At 42.4% G+C, this 14,602-nt stretch overlaps 1 non-coding gene across 1 annotated transcript; it reads right to left on the bottom strand.

The window, feature by feature from the left end:
• Positions 1-13,997: 13,997 nt before the first annotated feature.
• Positions 13,998-14,071, bottom strand: LOC115834553. The gene has a single exon (XR_004029493.1). It is a non-coding gene; the product is annotated as a small nucleolar RNA SNORD28 (small nucleolar RNA).
• Positions 14,072-14,602: the final 531 nt, after the last annotated feature.

The following is a 14,602-nucleotide window of genomic DNA, read 5'->3' as shown; positions in this document are numbered from 1 at the left end:
GCATGGCGGGAGCCTGCTGCGGAGGAGGTGGTGGTGAGCACAGATGTCTGGTCAGAACTTTTGTTCTGTTGTAGGTGAAGTGAGAGCCCTGCATAGAGCTCGTGGTGTGGTGTGCCCACCTGGAGGGTGGGGCTTGTGGGGAAGAAGCTCAAGGCGAGAATAAAGAACTGTTTCAGGAAGGAGTAAGCACCTCAGATTCGGAGCCACTGGTCCCCCCCAATGTCTTGCTCTCTCCTCTGGGGACCTGGAAAGTCACCTGACACTAGAGACACTAGACACTGGGAGGGGGGGAGGGAAGAGAAGCTCTATCTGGAGGAGGCGCCTGAGAAGATGATAGGTATGTACCTGAGTCTTCCTGATATTGGTGGGAAATAGGGAGATATCAAATGGATGAAGACCAAACTGAACCGCAGTTCATACCCATAACTCCTAGTCTTTTTCCATGTGACTTAGTGGCTTTCTTAAGATGTAAGTGAGGATCCAGGGTTAGGTGAGGAGGTAGGTCTATGCCTTGAAAGGAGCAGACCTGTCAACCCCTTCCTTCCTTTCCTTTCTATAATCCTCAGCCTCCTCTGACGCTTCCCTTATTTTCCCAAACCACAGTCCAGGCTACAGCCCAGCAGCATGAAGAATTCCGCCTCAAACATCCACCTCACCTCACCTTTGGTCTCTGCAGTCAGGGCCTCGTCTTGTAAACAGACATTACAGGTAGCAGGAAGTCTTGATTTCAGTTACAAGACTCAGAAGTTGAGGAGCGTCAGCCTGCTCTGAATAGCAGTGGGTGGAGAGTGGGGGAAGGCGGAGCTGGTGGCCGGAGAGGAGACTTCTGGGCGGAGAACTGGAAATCCCGTTGAGGGATTTCATCCATTTCTGCAGTGTGGTTTCTCTAATGAAACTTCTTCCCCATCTCTCTAAGAAATCATAACTAGCATATGAGTTTCTCCCTGTTATGCAGAATTGGATTTGGAGGGGGGGTGTTGGCATTAATTGCAGTGCTTTCTCCTGCTTGGTGGGATATGCAGGGGTGTGTCTGTGGAGCACTGTGAAATCAATTCCCAAAAATGGAAAAGAAAAGGCATCCACGCCATACACGTGTGTGTATATTGATTTTATCTTGATTTTTAGTTGCCTACGGTTTTTGTGACTCGTGAGGCCTGGAAGAATCAAAATTTTAGATTATTGTTGATTCATGAAAGAGAAAAATCTGGTACTGCCAGACCCTGGCACAGTCTTCTGTAATTACATTATATTTCATAATTGTTTGGAACTGGATTATTTGTCCAATTCCATCACACATGATTATTTCCTTCTCTTGCCTTATAAATTGGATAAAGCTCTTATCAGTATTCACCCAGCCATAGGAAACAGCCTGAGTTTTTCAGGCCCTCACACTGCGCTTAGAGAGAATTTTAACATATCTAAAAATACCAGGCCTGGTGCTATTTGTTTAACATTGTTGTTGCAGAGCCCTCTCTTTGGGCTAAACCAGCCCCTGCTGCAGCAAGCAAAGATTACAATGAATGAAAATCCATAAACCAGGAGCACCACTAACTGGCAGATGTTAGACAGAGAAAACCTCAGTGGATGCTGTCTGGAGGTCAGCACATAGTCGTGGCAGAACAAGGCTAGCTCGCAAGGCCTCCAGGTGGGCAGCCAGGAAACCAGCCTGCTTAGCGTTTCAGGGCCTGTGGAGAAGTGTGTGGCTGGGCCTGCTTGCACAGGGAGAGAGGTTCACTGTCTGGGGGACAAGGCTGTGGACCGGAGGGAATGCTGGCATAGCACAGAGCTGATGTCTGTCTTCCTTTCTCCACTCCTCACTCGTATTTGGAGGCACCGTGCAGTGTGGCGAGTGCTTTGGCATCGATTGGCTTTGCACCCAACACAGAGTGAGTTCTCCCTGCCTACGAGGGACAGAGCATGGCTCAGAGAGGCCTTGTGTCATACATGGAAGGAAGCGACTTCATTGTGACTTGAACCTTTGCCTTCTGCCTTTATGGCTGCTGTTCTTCCCACAATATTTGCTGCCTTAATATAATCCCTGAGGCAAATGCTTTCTAGCTGAGAAATAGAAGCCTTGAGTCAGAGAAAGGCTGAGATGGGTTTGAACTTCCTTGGATGTCAAAGGAGATTTTATCAGAAGGAGAAGAGGAGGACAGCTTAGGTCTCTGCCCAAGGGAGTGACTCAAGCTGTTTTGTGGAAGTTGTGTAGACCAGGGAATGCAAGGGGAGCTGAAACCTGCCCCCAGCTTGAGGTTGCATTCTTTGTGTTCCACTAGAGATTAACGTAGCCCTAGCTCTAGCTGTCCCGGGTACTATGAAGTTACTAAGAATGTAAAAATATCATCCACATTGTGTATATTCATAAGCAAAGCCAGCACTTTCTTTTAGCTGAGGAACCACTATCACGTCGTATGTCAGAAGAATTGGCTATAATTTTAAACAAAACACTTATTGTTTTGAGTTTTTAGCTGTAGTGTTCTTTACAATCATAACATAGCCCTACATTTTACCGAGTTCAATAGTCTAGCTAAATATAGAACTGTCAAAAAAGAAAAACCCAAAATTTCTAAAAATGATTCCCAGGTAGGATTTATTTAAAATCTACTTATGTATTAATATATACAAATAACAAATATAAACAACATTAAAAACCAAGAAACACAATCCAGCCTTTAACATTCTCTCTGTTATTATTATTCAACTAAGAAAGAGCTGGCTCTGTTTTTCTTTTAAAAGAAAAGCATTCCTAAGTGAGCAGTCACTAAAATTACTGGTAATATAGCATAATGTAGTTCACAGTTTTACAACTGCATTTTAATTTTCTTGTGTTTCTTTCCTTCTACTTTCTACCTTTACATCCCACTTCATTGTAAACATTTTCTGTTCTTTTTCCAATGGGGCCATCTTTCCGTTTTCTTTCAACCTTGCTACTTCAGTGAGAAGGACGCTGGTGTCCGCGACCCCTCAAGCCCTGTTTTAGCAGTGATGGCTGGCGGAATCAGAGTCCCTTCTCTGTCCTCCATGTTAACAGAATGTGGAAATATTCCCGTACCACCAATCCTTCATGACAGGAAGAGGCAGGTAGAAAGCAAAAGCCTTGAGGACATCACAGCTCTTGCCCCCTTCAAGTTTCATTTTTTAAAGAGGAAGCAGAGAAGACCAGCCTCATCTTGTTTCTGGAGAAGGTTTGCTTCTGAATTGCTTCCACTGCTGCTCGTTATGGATGCTAAGAGTGAGTTGATGTTCTAAGCTCCTTCTGGAGCTCTGATGTCTGCTATAACCTTGTGGATACTTGGAATGCCCACGGCTGGCCAGGCCTCCCTTGTGGACCACGCCTGGGTCCCCAGTGCTGGCTCTCGAGCTGCTGTCAGGTCAGCCCTGTTCCCACACACTGCTGACCAGCTTTGGATTCTCAATTGCCTGACTGGGGGTTCGGCCAGATGTATTGGAGCAAAGTGGGGGAGTGAGCCAACACCCCCTTCGCCCTTCACAATGTTCTTCTCCCGAGGATGAGAAACAACTACTAAAAAGAAAGCCTGATCCACGTCAGGGCTTCTGGCAGAGAGGGATGCGTCTGTTCTTCCTAACAGCAGACAGAGTTTTAAATTAGGATGAAAACAACTGTGTCTAGTTCCCAGTTAAGACACTGACACTTGAAGATTTATATAGACCAGGGTTCCTTAATTGGGGATGTACATTAGTATCGCATGGAAACATTTTTCAGTACATTCTGACGTAGGCCCTTCTCTATGCCTACTGAGTCAGAGTCTCCACGCGGGCCTCATCTTCAGAAAATGTTGCCGGGGGATGCTGATAGGTATCTCTGTTCAGAGTCATTGGTCTAGGAAGAATGATCCAGAGCTGGCTGAAGGCTGCAGTGTCATGCTCTTCAGGCGTTTCATCTCCCAGGGCATCGTTGTTTTGTAGGGCAGCAGGGTGTCCCTCAGGATGCTAGTTATAGTGAGTGAAGGTGGGTGGCTGAATGCTCAGAAGAATGAGTGAGTGTCCAAGTTGTGTTTTTCTTCACTGTGCAGGTGAGCACAGTCAGGTGCCTTCCTGGGGTGAAGGCGGTGCTAAGAGCCTGGGGTCGGGGATAGGCAGCCCCGTCACAATCCTGGCTCTGGTATTAGTTAGCCAAGACACTGTGAGGCACTTGCTTGATTTCTCTAGGCTTGCACGTTCTTGCTAGGAAGAAGATTAGATTGAGTAATATGTAAGGACCTCTGAAGTTCTAGGCTACTTGGAGGTCAACTTAAAACATTTTTAAAAGTATAATACAAGTGACCTATTTTCATTCTAGAAAACCGTGAAACATTGGAGTAAGCAAAAAGAAAAGAAAACCTCGTTACCCCACGACCCTGCCTCCCAGAGAACATTTAGATGTGAATTCTTCCTTTTAGTCCTTGTGCAGAGATAAAGACACAGATATGCATGTGAGCACATAAATGTAAGAACATGCATTTTGGTATAATATGTATTTTACAAAAAGGTGATTGTGTACTATATACGATCTTGTAATCTATCTTTTAAGTGAACCTATAAGGAACACAGGAATACCTTTCCATGCCACTAAATGTACATTGGACACCTTTAACATGGGGGCAGATAGCTTTGTGACCTAGGGCCTGGCCTTGGGGACTGCCTCTGGTTCAGCCACTTCCTAGCTGTGTAAGCTTGAGCAAGTTACTTCATCTCTCTAAATCATAATTTCCCTCCATGGAAAATGGCTGTAATAGTAATGCCTACTTCATAAAGCATTCTGAGGATTAAGTCAGACTCTGCATGCTACGTACTTAGTGCAGTGTCTGGCCCATACAAGGATCAATAAATGTTCAGTAAGAATGCTGCATATCATTCTATTTTACTCATGTGCATAATTTAACTAATCCTCTATTATTGCTTATTTGGATTTCTCTTTGCTGTTGTACACAATGATGCACTGATTGTTCCATAGATAAATATTTGTGTATATTCTTAGGACATATTCCTAAAAGTAAAATTGCTGAGCTAAAGGGCAGGCACCTTTTAAAGAAGCCAATACATAGAGCCGAGGTGCCCAACTGAAAGGTTGTAGCAGCCTATGAGAGTGGCCGTTCCCCACATCTAAGGGATGTATGTGTTAGTTTTCCTTTGATTTTATTTTGTTTTTGAATTTAAAGGAGAGGGAAAATGGTTGAAAAATGGTGTCATGATTTTATTTTACATTTATTTTTACATACATACTCATTTCGCCCATTTTTCTTTGGAGTGTTTCCCTCTTTATTGTTGACTTGTAAGATTGTTCATACAGTAGCAATCCTTTACTTTTACTTATTAATTAATTCATGAGAGCTAGTTTCACACCCGAGTCCCAGGGGTAACCGTTGGTGGTGAACGAGATAGTTCCCATCCTTGCCTTGGTGGATATAAAGTTCAGGCAGAAAAACGGATATGAAATAAATGATGAAAACCTGCAATCAAGAGTATTACAGGGCTGTGTAGACTATTGGGCTCATCGTGGGAGCCTTCCCACAGGCAGTGATGAGTGAGAAGATGTTGGAGAGACAGGACTTAGCCAGGGATAGGCTGGGTAGACAGGGGCTCCAGGAATGTAGGTTGAAAATATTTTTTTTCCTAACTGGTTCCTTGCTTAAAAAAAAACAAATAAGCTGGGTGCAGTGGCTCACGCTTGTAATCCCAGCACTTTGGGAGGCTGAGGCGGGCAGATCACAAGGTCAGGAGTTCAAGACCAGCCTGGCCAATATGATGAAACCCCATCTCTACTAAAAATACAAAAATTAGCTGGGCGTGGTGGCGCAAGCCTGTAGTCCCAGGCACTCGGGAGGCTGAGGCGGAAGAATTGCTTGAATACGGGTGGTGGAGTTTGCAGTGAGCCAAGATCGCACCACTGCACTCCAGCTGGTGACAGAGCAAGACTCCGTCTCAAAGAAAAAAAAAAAAAAAGAACCCCCCCCCCCTCCGGCAAAACAAACAACCTTAGCTAACTTAGTACATAGTCTGTGTTGATATCTTAGGGTTTTTAAATTAGTAAAATCAATTAATATTTATTTTCCTGCATATTTTCTACCGTTGGTATTTTACTTGGAAAGTCTACCCCATGAAGTTTTTATTTTTAATTTTTTTCCTTCATTTTATAAACTTTATTTATTATAAATTGACAATTTATAATTGTATAAATTTGTGAGGTACAAAGTGATACTATAATTTATGCATACAATGTGGAATAGTTAAATAAAGCTAGTTAACATATCCATCACCTCAAAAACTGGAAAATTTTTGTGGTGAGAACATTTGAAATGTACTGTCCTAGCAATTTTGAAATGTACAATACTCTGATTAAGTATATGCACCATGCATTGCAGTAGACTCAAAAAAGAAAAAATCCATATCCCCCATAGCTGAGACTTTGTACCCTTTGACCTTCATCTCCACATTCCCCAGCCCCCAGTCTCTGTAACCACCATTCTGCTCTCTGATTCTATGAATTCAATTGTTTTAGATTCTACATTTGAGTGAGAACATGAGGTATTTGTCTTTCGGTACCTGGCTTATTTCATGTAGCATAATGATCTCTAATTCTATCCATGTTATTGCCAACAATAGAACTTTGTTCTTTTTAAAGGTTGAATAGTATTCCATTGTGTGTGTATACCATATTTTCTTTTTCCATTTATCTGTTGATAGACACTTAGGTTGATTCCTAACTTGGCTATTGTCAATAGTGTTGCAATGAACACAGGAGTGCAGGTAGCTCTTTGACATACCAAAGGGTATATATTCCTTTTGATATATACCCAGAAGTGGGATTGCTAGATCACATGGTAATTCTATTTTTAGTTTTTTAAGAAACTTCCAGGCCATTTTCCATAATAGCCATACTAATTTTTGATGTTACTAGAACCCTTCATCCCAGGTGAGACAGATGTGCATTTAAAATAAACACCAAAGATTGTCCTTCTATAAGTGCCTTATGGGGTTGGGCTCATGGAGAGAAAGGCTGACCTTTATGCTGATCTCTTAACCTGTGCCCAGTGAAGCATGCAGTCTTATTCTTCAGGTAATAGAAACTGGATAGGAGAAAAGAATGTCTTCATTCACAAGAGACTTGTGAAGGGGAAAAGTTTGTTCTAAATTCTCTCTTCTCTGAGCTATTCCATGTATAGCATCTCATACACTTAGCACTTCTATATGGGCCCAGCTTCCTCCATTGGTGTAAGGAAAAAATTTTAAATCAAACTAATTCATGCTAAGATGTGAATGACTAAGCTATCTGGCCCTAGTCTATTTTCATTTTAACAGAGTACCATAAAAAGAGAATAATATACAATGTGTGTACGTCTACATTGGATGTTCAGTCTGATATCCAAGTCAGACTGAATGTAGAAGACAAATTTTTGGTTAAATGAATCTTTACTTGCATGCTTAGCAGCAGTTCCAGAAAGATGCAGAGGGTTGAGAAGTGTAGAGTTTACTGGTTAACAAAGTGAATTCTGGAGGCAGAATACTAGAGCCAAATTCTAGTTCGGCCATTTACTAGCTGTGTGACTATAGGCAAGTTCATTAACTGCTGTCCTTCAGCTTCCTCGTCTATACAATGATAATGATAATATCCACCTGATAGTAAGAGTGAGAGGATTGAAGGATTTCTTGACTATATGGTGGCCGGAACACCGTCTGGCATGGAAAAAGGGAACAACAGATAATAGTGTTTGAAAAATCAGAAAGCTTGACTCTTCTCTTTACCTATGTCCTGGGGATTTTGATACTTTACTTTCTGGGCTTCCTCTTATTTCCCATGTTAGTACATCTTGCATTGCTATAAAGGAATACCTAAAACTGGGTAACTTATAAAGAAAAGAGGTTTAATTGGCCCATGGTTCTGCTGGCTGTACAGGAAGCATGGTGCTGGCATCTGCTTCTGGTGAGGCCGCAGGAAACTTACCATCATGGCGGAAGGTGAGGGTCACATGGTGAGAGCTGGAGCAAGAGAGAGAGAAGGAGGATGTCTCAAACTCTCTTCAACAACCAGATCTCCTGTGAACTGAGTGAGAACTCACTTATCATCAAAGGGAGGGTGCTAAACCATTCCTGAGGAATTTCCCCCATAATTCAGTCACCTCCCATCAGGCCCCACCTTCAACATTCGGAATCGTATTTCAGCATGTAATTTGGAGGGGACAAACATCTAGATCATATCATCTGCCTGTCTGTTTTCTTTTTGGCTCACCTGGTCCTCAAGTTTTGCTTACCTGTGATGATTCCTATGATCCCAGCCTTGGTTCTCTCCTTTTCTTTCTGTCCTTTCTCCCTGGACCTCTTTGCTTCTGTGGTTTCATCTGTCACCTTTTTGAGCTGATTTCCCAAACTCATATTCTCAGGCCAGCCTATCAGTTTATAACATTTGGATATTCTGGCAATTGTGTTTGTGTGTGTTTGCAATCATAAAAACCCCACAGATTAAACTGCTTGAAATGATAAAGGAGTTCATTAGCTGAAATATCTAGAATAAACAGCTTCGGGTATGGTTGACCCAGGGGCTCCCATGATATATGCAAGGCCCTGGGTTTTCTCATCTGTTTCTTCTACGTTTGTTGGGATTGGACTGATGGCCAGAAGCTGAAAGTACTCATGTTGCTGCTTTTTCTGCCCTGCCATGAGTAGAGAGAGAGAGCTTCTGCCAGTAGCTTTAGAGGTGAATTAATTCCCCTACATGGCATAGCTTTAAAATCTGGACATTGTTTTATGAAAAGATGGGTGAATGGATCCTGATGGACAAAAACAGCAGATATTCACTACAGTTGCACTGCTTTTTCTCCAATTCATCAAAGCACCACCAAGACAGTACAGCTGGCATGAGTTCTGCACCCATGGATTCAACCAACCATGGGTTAAAAATATTCAGGAAAAAAATCCACAAAATTCCAAAAAGCAAAACTTGAATTTGCCATGTGCTGAGTACTGTGTTTGACTCCACATGAATAAAGTGATGTGTGGGCACTGTATTAGGTATCACAAGTAATCTAGAGGTGACTTCAAGTATACAGGAGGATGTGCATAGGTTATACGCAAATGCTATGCCACTTTTTATAAGGGATTGGAGCATCCAATGACTTTGGTATCAGAGAGGGATCCTGGGACCAATCCCCCATGGGTACCGAGGGGCCTCCTGTACTTGATGCTTCTGCTCTGGCTTTATTAATTCTGGTGGGACAGTCACCATGGCCCCATTTCTGTGTTCAAAAGCTCGGCATTCAAATTTGCTCTTCCCTTTTCCTCTAACCCCACAAGCATTCCGTTTAGTAAATCCTAGAATATGCTTGTTGCTCGATGTCATTCTCTGCCCTACTCATTGGTTCAGTGCAGTACCAGCCCCACCCACTCTCTGTGGCTTTCTGTGGACACTGGGGTCCACTGTAAATTCACTTGCCTCTCTTCCTCTGAGAAGTATGTCCACAGCATCCGTGCATTCTTATTATATTCTGTTTATGTTGTTACTTATGTCTACCTTTCTTCCTCTCCTACCTAGGCTACCTAGCTGGATTTGGAATACCTTGTGTATTAGGTCATTCTTGCATTGCTATAAAGAAATAACTGAGACTGGGTAATTTATGAAAGAGGTTAAATTGGCTCACAGTTCTGCAGGTTGTACAGGAAGCATAGTGCCAGCATTTGTTTCTGGGGAGGTGTCAGGGAGCTTTTACTCATGGCAGAAGGTGAAGTGGGAGCAGACACATCACATGGCCAGAGCAGGAGTAAGAGAGAGTGGCAGGGGGAGGTACCATACACTTTTAAAGGACCAGATCTCACATGAACTCACTCACTCACTCACTGTCTTGAAGACAGGACCAAGCCATGAGGGATCTGCCTCCACAACCCAAACACCTACCAGGCCCCACCTCCAGCACTGGGAATTACAATTCAATGTGAGATTTGGGTGGGGACACACATCCAAAAACTATCACCTTGGAAGCCAACCTGATACTTCGCCAAGTCTCCCCTCACCACCCAGAAAAGCTCCCCATGGTCTGGAGACTCAATCACAGCTCTTGTCGGCTGAGGGAGCCCAGACTTTCTGGCAGCATGTGCTGGTGATAGCATTCTGTGTAGCCGCCATGGACCTCAGACACTCCTAGGGCTGATGGAATTGCCTAAAATTGTGCCCTGCAGAACTGTGGGTCCATGGGAGGGGAGTAGGTGTGATTAGAAGAAAGTTCCAGGACCAAATAAGTTGGAGGAATGCCACCTCAAACAAGGTTAGCATTGTCTTTACTGTATGAATTTTTCAGAGTCTTGATAGAGCAAATGTTTTCATGAATCTGTAGGTGACGGTGTTTTCCAAATGAATTTGAGTCCTCCTTTTACAAATAGAATTTTGTAAGGTGAGGGTCTTGTATCATTCCTTGGCAGTTGTCAGCTGTGCTGGGTGTAGCAGAGGGCTCCCAGGGACAGACTGCCTTGCACTGTGGGTTCTGCCCTTGCACACATCCATAGATCCATAGGGAGCTCTGCCCTGCTCTATCTCATAGCCATATTCATGTACTAAGAAGCTGTAGAATATGATGGTGTTCTATTTTTTAACCTTGTAAAGCTCATGGAAGACTCTGATAATCTATAACACAATCTTAGTTTGGGAGTCCCCTGGAAGTCAGAGATAGTGTTTAATTTGTATGATAGAAAGTGGACACTTAATGGTTTGCCAACTGGCTGAAATTAGTGAGATTTTGATACACTGCATTTCTTTCTCAGAAAAGATGTGATTTAAAATCACTGTTTTAAGTAGACATTTCTGAAGTCTTACTCTTTTCCTAGAAAAAATGTGTTGTCCTTTAATCAAATGACATTATGTTACACTGATATGATGTAAAGATTGAGTAATAAGCAGACGTTAAGCTCTTTTCATTCCTTGTGCACGTTTTCTTTTCACAAAGGTTTTTCCGACTTTTTGTTATAGTTCTTGCTATTTGATGACAGTGACAGTACCTGTAGATTGTAGGATGGTCAATAAGAAAGATAAAAAAGAAGCTGCTACTTATTTATCAGAATGTATAAGTTCATGCATAAGGACAGGACTAATTCAAATACTTATGGTGAGTATTTTCTGCAAGCCTTTAATGGGGGAATGGAGAGCCTCTTTCAACAATGAAATAATTATTACAACTGGAAAGTGGGGAGAAGAGGCAAGGAGCCAGGTTTTCTCTAGCAAATGCAACATCTATTCAAAGGGTCAGACCAACATCTCTAGAGGAGTCACAGCACAGGTCCATCACAGAAGAGGGCCAGGTATGCATTTTGATTGCCTTTTATAAGTGTGTGTGTGTGTACCTGTGCGTGGATTTGAAGGGGATCACACTGGGTGTGCCTCAAATAGGGTGTAAGGTAAGGTGAGTTGTGGTAGAGTATGGGAACCAGGAAGGGGCTGTAGACGTCTGGGTTTTAAATTAAGCACTCACCTCTTAAACCAAATCTGTCATGAAGTCACCATGATTGACCAAACATGCAACCAAAGAGCTGACACTATGCACACAAGGACATTAAGATGGGACCTGTTTTCTTCGACTTTCATCTCACTCTTTGGAGAATTAGACTCTAGTGCTCTCAAGAATCACCTTTAGGGCCAGGTGTGGTGGCTCACATCTGTAATCCCAGCACTTTGGGAAGCTGAGGTGGGCGGATCATGAGGTCAGGAGATCGAGACCATCCTGGCTAACACGGTGAAACCCTGTCTCTACTAAAAATACAAAAACTTAGCTGGGCATGGTGGTAGGCACCTGTAGTCCCAGCTACTAGGGAGGCTGAGGCAGGAGAATGGCCTGAACCCGGGAGGCGGAGCTTGCAGTGAGCCGAGATTGCACCACTGCACTCCAGCCTGGGCAACAGAGCAAGACTCCATCTCAAAAAAAAAAAAATCACATTTAGATGGTTGTTAAAATCCAGATTCCAGGGACTTCTCTCCCCAAAATTCAAGTTCAGTAGGTCTGGGGTGGGAGCCTGGAATCTGCATTTTCAGCAGGTACTCAGATGCTTCTGACAGAGTTAGTGTGTGCTCAGAGCCACCTTCAGAACCACTGGCCTGGAAGGCTCCATTTCTGGGCAGTGAATGGGCCCATCTGTCTCCCTGCTGGATGAAGCTTGCCCGTAAACCATGCAGCCTGGCAGTGCTATCAAGATAATACTGCAATCGGAACCCAGATGAGTCATATGTAAACTTATTAAGTTCAAATGTTTTTATAAGCAACTTATCCTTTTCGAAAATCAGGTTATAATAGATTTTGGAGGGAGTCTTTGAGTTTGCTTGTCAGAAACAATACTAAATGCAGATTTGGGGATATTGCCACCCCAGCAATGGAGTCTGTAATTGCAGGAGCCTAAATCTTTGTTGATGATCAGATGACTAATTATACTGGACTTCTCTACAAGAGTCCTGCCGTGTGTTATATATTTCTGGCCTCTTATTATCTGGAATGCAGTAAACCAGCTGCATGTTAAAAGCCCTTCGTTCACCTTAAAAGTGTCCCAGGAGGTTCTTTCTTTCTGTCCCACAGAGTTTAGAGCCTCCCCTGAGGCAAGGCCTCAATCTTTGCTAAATTAACTCTTCAGGTATTTTTCTATCAGGATCGGATAGGGAGAATCTCAATTGCACATAAATTACAGAGTCAGCACTCTGTGGGACATTTATGTAAATTGTAGCCTTGAGTTTAACCTAATCCTAAAACAGTTTAGATTTTATGCAAAACTAGTTTAACACTGATCATTGCTGTATTCTCAGGCCGCTGATAAAATGATTGAGAACAACATGGAACTTTTCTTAATGCTTATTTTGGTTTTGCTGGTCTTTAATATGTAGGCAGATTTTTTTTTTTTTTATGGGCCAGTCTCTCAAACTTCATCATGTAACTCAGGCTAGTGTTTCTCAAAGTCCAACTCACAATACTATTATCAAAATCTAAGGGGGAAAGAAATGTCTTTTGTCAGATCAAAATCCAATCTAAGTGGTGTGAAACAATGCCATTCTTTTATTAAATGTGTATTTGAGTAACCGTGTGACAATTAGATAATTTGGATGTTTCTCTGCCTGTCATAGCAACTGGGAAGATATTCATCCACTTCTATGTTAATGGCATAATCTTAGTATCACCTATTGGAATGACCGTAAAACACTGATGAGCTCTTTTCCTGATTATCATCAGAAAGCATCTACTATATGAAAACTAAAATTATTGTGGCTGGCCAAGATTCCTCAGAGATAAGCTAGACTTTGTCCTAACTGGGAAATTCTAAACGAATAACTCATGCAGACTTAAATAAGATGACAAATGTAAAAATTCTGGGTAGCATGTGAAGCTCTATTCATGTTAGAGACTATTTTTGTGGTTCTTGCAGGTACCTATGGCAGCTAACAGCCTGGTGGGCTCATCAGAATTTAGAGCTATTGACAATCTGAAATTACCCTAGGGCCATATTGGGATTTCAAAATCATTAAGGTACCCAGGCAGTAAGCCTTAACCTTAAAAATTTCGGACCAAAATATTTTCTTTCCTTCTTTGGCTCAGAAATCTGGGGGTTGCAATCCAAAATCTGTCAGGGTACTTGAGCGGATTTCAAATCCAGTTTTTATAAAAGGCTTTGGCCCTGGCTTTGGGCCAGTGGTTCTCAACTGGGGTTGTTTTTCTCCCTGCCCCCAGGAGACATTGACATTTTTGCTTTTCACAACTGGGTAGAGTACTGCTGACACATAGTGGGTGTGTAGTAAGGTGCCAAACATCACACATCCTACTATGCACAAGACAGTCAGTGCCCCCTCCCCCAGCCTAAGAATTATCTGGCCCCAAATTTCATGAGTGTTGGAGTTGAGAACTGCTCCTGGCCATCAGGGGATCACACTGGGTGTGCTTCCGGGCTGGCATTTCATGAAGGTGAGAACCAGGCTCCTTTGTTTTCTCAGAAGGTCTTCAGTTCTGCATCTGGCATCGAACGAAGACTCAGAGATTCTTCCCTTTTTTCATAACAACTTAACATGCTCTTAACTGTCATTCCTCACAGAACCTCAGCTTGTCAATTCTAATCATCTGAAGAGATTCCTCTTTAATTAACTCTGTGACTTCTTGATACAGAGGCCCTTGTCAGGGTTGTCAACTCTAAAAACAACTAAGAATTTTTGCCAAAAGGTCAACAGAGTTTTAATATTAATTTGTTTTAATTTTAATTTAGTTTTCATTTGAAGGGGACAGTCCAAAGAATATTTTGTTCATTTATTCTTCTAGTGTCTCTAAAATCTTTCCCTGCCTCTAGTAGATGTTGGGAAGAAAAAACACACAAGTTAACAAATACACATTTTATTATCTTAGTTTTCCAAATATTTCCAAATTGGAGTGATGTGATAGTAAGCCCCTGAGAGGGGTTAGTTAATGAAAGACACCTGTAGGATGCCTTATAAGTGTTGTGATGATGATCACTTCAGGTTTTGTTGTAACTTTTTTTTGGTGTGGCGTGACTTAGCATTCATATTCATGTGACTCTTTAGCAAAAGCATACAGCTCCTGCAACCTAGCAGCATTAAGTTACTGAGAGATACAACGCAAGAAAGAGAACAGGCCTAAATCCA

This window comes from Nomascus leucogenys, chromosome 3 (assembly GCF_006542625.1).
Source record: "Nomascus leucogenys isolate Asia chromosome 3, Asia_NLE_v1, whole genome shotgun sequence".
Taxonomy (NCBI): domain Eukaryota; kingdom Metazoa; phylum Chordata; class Mammalia; order Primates; family Hylobatidae; genus Nomascus; species Nomascus leucogenys.
The sequence above is the reverse complement of the archived record's forward strand: the minus strand, read 5'-3'. Positions and strand labels throughout refer to the sequence as shown.